Consider the following 6,379-nt stretch of genomic DNA (forward strand, 5'->3'; position numbering starts at 1 on the left):
TATAATTGCTTTTTGAAATTCCCAAATATAAGATGAAGGATTTGCAATAGGTGATTAGTTGAACATTGCAAAGTTGTTAATTAAACTTCACTTAGACACAGATTGCCTTTGTGATTCAGTTTGCACTTAAAGCTGGAGTCTTTTATGTCAGTTCTGCCTTGACTTGTGAGTTAATGCTGTCTGCTTAGGCACCTGATAATCTCCTGACCTGAGGTGTCCACGCTTGCAGTCTAGTCACTGGAAGGAGTTGAAAGCCCTGGGGGCATGAATCGCAACATTGTAGTGTTTCACAAAATAGTAATGACATTACTTCAGTAAGCTGTATTAAAAAGTATGAACGGGAATAGCTTTTATATGAGTTGGTAGTAAGGCAATAYAATTCTGTGACTACCCTGTTAGCTGAAGGTAGCTTTGTCCATTTGGTTACACCCCATCTTGCCACACCACATGTCCCTGCATGTCCCAGTTTGCCAAGGTCATTGTGGATGGTTCTTGTCCCCAGCCCAGGAAATCATTTGGATGGGGTGTCTCTTGAGAAAACTTTGTGAAGGTAAGAGTATCTGTGAAATTTTTCAGGAGGAAGTTAGGCCCTCCAACTTACTTTAATGATTTGATGGAATCTAAAATATGACATTTAATGTCTTAAAAGTAAATTCTTTGTGTCCAATATGACATTTTAACTCAGAGCCCTTATCTGACCAAATAGTAATGTGACAGCCTTTAAAGGATTAAGAAACCAGTGTGCCACCCCTTGATTAAGGAATTTAGTAGATGAGATCTATCTRTAGGGCATCTTCAGATCCTCATAAAAATTGGAGAAAATACTTGTTTCAGGTTCTGTTTGGCTGCTAGACAGTGTTTCACTTTAGAGGACAAAAAGTATGCAATTAAATTGTATTATATAGACTTCGGTAATTTTTATTTTTTTTTAACATTATTCATTTTAACCTCCTAAAAAGAAAACTTCAAAGATAATCTCTATCAGAGAGATTAGTCATTCATGTAAAATGAATGGATTTAGTCATTCATGTAAAATGACACCACATTAAATTGCTGCTTCTTTTTTTTTTTTTTTTTTTTTGGTGGTGGCTGTTCTTGTGGAAGAGACTGTTTACGAGTAGGAGTATAAGGTCTTATGATGGTTCCAGATGTCTGTGGGTCCAGTTCTACTCCTTGGTATTTCTGTGTAAATCTTCTCATTTATTCTTACAGAAATGACTGCTTACTTGTGAAAGTGTGCAGGTCTGGGCTGAGGCAAGGCTTGATCCTGTTGTCCTTGGAGTGCTTCTGCATTCCTGTTAGGGAGGTGATAAGAGCATGCTTGCAATTCTGCTTTCTGTTCCTCTCCACTAGTTTATTAGGGAACTGACTTGATTTTCGGTATGTTTGGGTAAATAAAACTGGGAATTCTCTAGTAGTATCAGACACTTGTTTATTTAATCTYTGTCCCGTGGTGGAAGCTTGTGAAGCAGGGTATAGTCAAGATGCTGACATAGCGTGTGATTAGTTGCTTGTTTCAAACAGTAATTGCTGATATCTTCAAATCTTAACGTTAAAGTACTCACTGGTTTTTGAGTGTGAAGGTAGTCTTGTTATGTGCAGTTTTATTTTTGGTTTTTTTTTTTGTTTTTTTTTTTGTATTCCACCTGTAAAAGTGCAGGAATGGATTGTTTTTGCTGGTAAAACAAAAGGCACCGCTTTGGGTGCTGAGTGAGGCTTCCTTAACAGCATCTCTGAGCAGTGGTCTAGCTGAAGAATGCAGTTGTGCAAGCCTGTAACACTGCCCTGGTGGTCCCACAAGTGCTTAGCAGATGCTGAACTCTCCCATACATTCATGAGCTGGGTGAACACTCCTCTTGTGCAGAAGGAAATAATCTTAAATGAGTTGCTAAAGGTGATATTATGTGGTTGAACTGTTATGATAATACATCTTTCTAGTTCCATTTTAATAGATTATCAGTGTATTGTACTTTATTTTTGTCTTTGAAGCAATTCAGTAAGAAACTTTTAATCAACTCAGTGTGCATTTGAAGTCTCCTTGGTATTAAAATTTGTGAATTTATGCCACAGAGAGTTGTACCCAATGTCTAACACAAACATTTTCCCTTTTCCAGTTTGTAACAAACCTGTTGCTTAGGTTTCTAAAGTGGGCAGTGTTGTACATGGGCTGGTTTTCTGTCTCTTTCATTGTTCGTCTGTGTGTCTTCCTCTGTGTCTGACATAGTCTGTGCATGTACCCTGCACTATGGAAGGAAATGAAGAAGGAAATGAATTTTCACAAATGGAGCAATAGAAGCCCCTTTTATGAAGGTCCAGTGTCTGAGTGTTTCGTGGGGAGGGGKTTTGGTGGCTACAGTTACATGAGCATTTTTTCACTTCCTGTTGGTGACAAAGCAGTAAATCCCAGCTTATTTTTCTGTATGTTCCCCCCACTATGTGGATTTATTTAATGTTCCCATCTTTGACATGAGTGCTCATATTTATTTTTGCCTTTTCATTTAAACACTCCCCCTTTCTTCCTTTTCAAAAGGGTGGTATGAGGTGGGGTTGACTGTTGATGTCTGTTATGATTTTAAAAGGGAACCTTGCTCTTCTGATAGAGGGGTAAATAATTTAGCTTGCAGTAAGATGAAAATGCTTTTTATTTCACTCAGTGAACTGTCCTGGGGAGGGGATAGGAGGGATCAGAGAAGTGGAATCACATTGTGATATAATGTATTGTTGTAAATTATTCTGAATAAAATTTTCTGGAAGAAGTGTAGATTGAATAAGGAAGGACSTGGMATTAAATTAAATAGGTAACTAAATAGTTGCTTCTTATTCTGTTGTGGAACAAAATGGAAAAGAGTTATTACAAGACTCCCAGAAAGTGGACAGTCCCCCTAGAAACATTTCTGAGATAAGAGGAAGTGAGAGTTCAGTACCACTGAAACATGGAGAGGTGCAATGAGTTGCTCTTTGAGGTATGGGAGCTATTTATCTGATTAATGAACCCATAGTACCAGTAGCACTATTTATCTGATTCATGAACCAGTAGCACTGTCAGCTTCTTCCTTGGACAAGGATTATTCCATGACATGGTCTCAGATGTGTCTAATGCCTGTCTAATCTCACGCTTTGTTTTCTGCCTTTATAATTTTGTCTGTTTCTCCACCRTTTCTCACTATTTCTTATCTTAACAACCCTTGTATGTGTTTTTAATCATGAGGCTGTTCTCTTTAAAACCTCATTTTAAGGTCTCCTGGGACTTCTTAAGGGACATTGTGCCCATCTTTAGAAAGGATAGAAAGGAGGATCCTGGAAGCTCCTGATCTGTCAGCCTCAGCTCTGTGCCAGTGAAGGGCATGGAAAAGATCCTCCTAGAAGCCACGCAAAGGCACATGGAGGATAGGAAAGTGACTTGAGGCAACCAGCACACCTTCACCMAGGGCAAGTCCTGCCTGACCAAGTGGTCTTCTATGGTGGAGTGATTCCATGAGTGGACAAGGGAAGGGCTACAGATGTCATTTATATGAACATCTGTAAAGCCTTTGACATGGTCCTCCCCAACATCCTATTCTTTAAATTGGAGAGGAGCATGTGGTGGGTTAAATGGACAAGAAATTGGTTGCATGGTCACATCCAGAGGGTATGTGTTCAATGGCTCAGAGTCCTGAGGGACATCTGTGACAAGTAGAGTCCCTTAGGGAYATATATTGGAGCCAGTGTTATTTAATAACTTCATCAGTGAGATAGACAGAGGGACKGAGTGCACCCTCAGCAAGTTTKCAGATGACACAAAGCTGAGTGGTGTCATTTACACACCTGAAGGACTGGATGCCATTCAGAGGGACCTGGATAAGCTTGAGGAGCAGGCCAATGGGARTCTCAGGAGTTTTGACCAGACCAAGTGCAAGGTACTGCTGCTGGGTTGGGACAATCCCTTGTAGCCACACAGGCTGGGGATGGGCAGGTCAGAGCAGCCCTGCCCAGAAGGACTTGGGGGTGCTGGTGGGTGAGAGGCTGGACATGACCCARCAATTTGCTCTGGAACTGGAAAATCTTCCAATGCAAGCCAGTCTGTGGTTCTGTGACTTACTTTGTAGTTTCCATTTCTCTCTGCTTTCRATTCTACTTCCCTTTCACAATGTGCCTTTATTTTTCTTGTGAGTTATATACTTAAATGAAACAACAAAGTTATTAATRATAAAGGGTGAAAGGTAAGTGTTCTATAAATGCCACTGTGGTCTGTTCTGGATCTTTCCAGATGYGTTATTACAGTCTGTGACAGGATCTGAACTAAACCACACATATTKAGTAAATAATAGCTATTATGAATAAATGCTTTTAAATTAGCAGAGCTGGATAACTTGTTTCTAAACATCTTATAATGAAAAGCTGGAAGAAGTGTAGATAGAATAAGGAAGGACCTGGAATTAAATTAAATAGGTAACTAAATAGTTGCTCCTTATTCTGTTGTGGAACAAAAAAAGCAAATGCTCTGCTGGTGCTGAAGGGTCTCGAAAAAGACAAATCTGAAGTGGTGGATGGTTGTTTACTTCAGTATGGTGCTGGCATGTCTAAAATATATACTTTAATATATAKAGAGTGCAGAGTATTCTGTATTTAATTAATCTTAAAATTTGARCAACGCACATTCCAAGGCAAGAGAAATGCATCTGTTATCTTTTAATCTTTCATTGAATGGAGTAATTGATTTCAGTGTAGTATTATCTGTATTACAAGGTATAGGACACAGAAGGGCTGCTTCTGCTTTTGGTTGGCATTTTACATTGTTCTGAAGTGTCTGAGCACTTAAGTACTGATARTATCACTACTCTACTTTGAATTTCCTATTGTATTTCTTTAAAATTATTCGTTAAAGGTTAACTTTAATATTCATAATTTGTAAATTATTCAGATGTTTTGTATACTTGAGATACTCACTTTTTAAGAGGTGAATTTGCATCTCTGCAAAACTATAATTTTTTTTGTTTGTTGTAGTGTTTGGATTGAATGGACATTGGAGGCAAAAGGCTTTTATTGGAAGATTTTTAAAGAGTTTCTTAGCAGTAGATCCTTGCTTGATTCCAGATGGAAGTCTCTCAGTTCTCTTGGGGTTCCTATGAAATTGTTCTTTCCTACAGTAATAAAATAGGCTCTCAAGTATAAATGATGCTAGAATTGTCAAGCTGAGCGAGCAACTAAAACTAATGAGTTGCAAAGAATTCCRAGTATGCATCTGGCTATTAGGGCTATACCCACAGTTTCAGTGGTAGCTTTATTTGGGAAAACATCTCTTGCTTTCTTAACTGTCTGTGCAGATGGCCATACAAAAGATTGCTCTTTSAAGAAAGAATGAAACATCAGCAGCTAAAAGCACAGAATGCGCTTAACTCTCTCTTTCTGAATTTCAGAATCTTTCTCTGTCACAAGAATTTAGAAGCAGCTCTTATAAATGATGTAACTTTTGACAAATTAATATCCTTGTAAAAACTAGATGGAAGCCTTCTAAGAAGTTGTAAGAACAATATTTGTGCTATGTGCTATGAGTCTAAACTCATGGCTCCTTTATTATAGATTCTGATTTTTACAGAGCTGTGTGTCCATGCAAACCTTTCTGTATGAAATTTTCTTGGAGAGACGGAAGGTTCTCAAATGCTAATAGATCCTGTAGTCCACAACACATGTATGCTTTACAAATGAAATGCTTCTTTCTTTTTTCAGCAAATGGAGTAAAKCAAGTCCCTTTTCTAAGAAAAAACCCAAAACTCTAAGCTTCTCCTTTCCTCCTTTTCCCCCAGAAAAGGGGGAATATCCAGATATTTTGAGATATTAACTTTTAAAATGAAATTGACACCTCTTTCCAGCTTTGAAAACTTACTAACATGCAGACAGGAATAATAAAAATTTTTAATTACTACAACCCTGAYAGGATCCCATTTTTTAAAAGCTTAKATTCTGTTGGAATCTTAAAAGAATGTGAGCTTGTAGAAGACAAGGTTAAGCGACCTTAGTGATGAAAGAATGGAAGAAAGCATACATAGATTCCATTTAGGGTGCACTATGACCCTATTAAGGATATTATTTAGTGGCTCTCTTTTTTTGAAACTTCCCTGTCTATCTGTATGTACTGTTTGGTGGTGTCACTGTCATGCTGAATATAGTTTGGTAATTGATATTTTTGCTCAGCATCATCCCTTGAATACATACTGTACATCTGCATTGTATGTAAACCTGCTARTAAAAAATGCCAAACAACTTTTAAAATTTCTTGCATCTACCAGAGCTTGAATTCAGACCTTTGAGTTTCTGGGTGGTTTGGGGCTTTTTTGTTTGGTTTGTTATGGGTTTGTTTGTTTTGTTTTTGTTTGTTTGTTTGTTTTGGGTTTTTTTTTTT

At 37.9% G+C, this 6,379-nt stretch overlaps 1 protein-coding gene across 9 annotated transcripts in view; it reads left to right on the top strand.

Moving 5' to 3' along the window:
• The window catches only part of STXBP6 (syntaxin binding protein 6), a 97,048-nt gene that overhangs the window by 12,426 nt on the left and 78,243 nt on the right, over positions 1-6,379 (top strand). The window contains exon 1 of one of the 9 annotated variants that reach the window (XM_057377252.1): positions 449-550. The exons of 7 other annotated variants lie outside the window; for them this stretch is intronic. The gene's annotated coding sequence lies outside the window, so the exon portion shown is untranslated. Of the gene's footprint in view, positions 1-448; positions 551-3,876; positions 3,897-6,379 lie in introns of those variants that run through there. One more of the 9 variants, XM_057377253.1, reaches the window with a different exon arrangement.

This window comes from Malurus melanocephalus, unplaced genomic scaffold, assembly GCF_030028575.1.
Source record: "Malurus melanocephalus ecotype Western Australia unplaced genomic scaffold, MMel_1.1 scaffold_308, whole genome shotgun sequence".
Classification (NCBI taxonomy): domain Eukaryota; kingdom Metazoa; phylum Chordata; class Aves; order Passeriformes; family Maluridae; genus Malurus; species Malurus melanocephalus.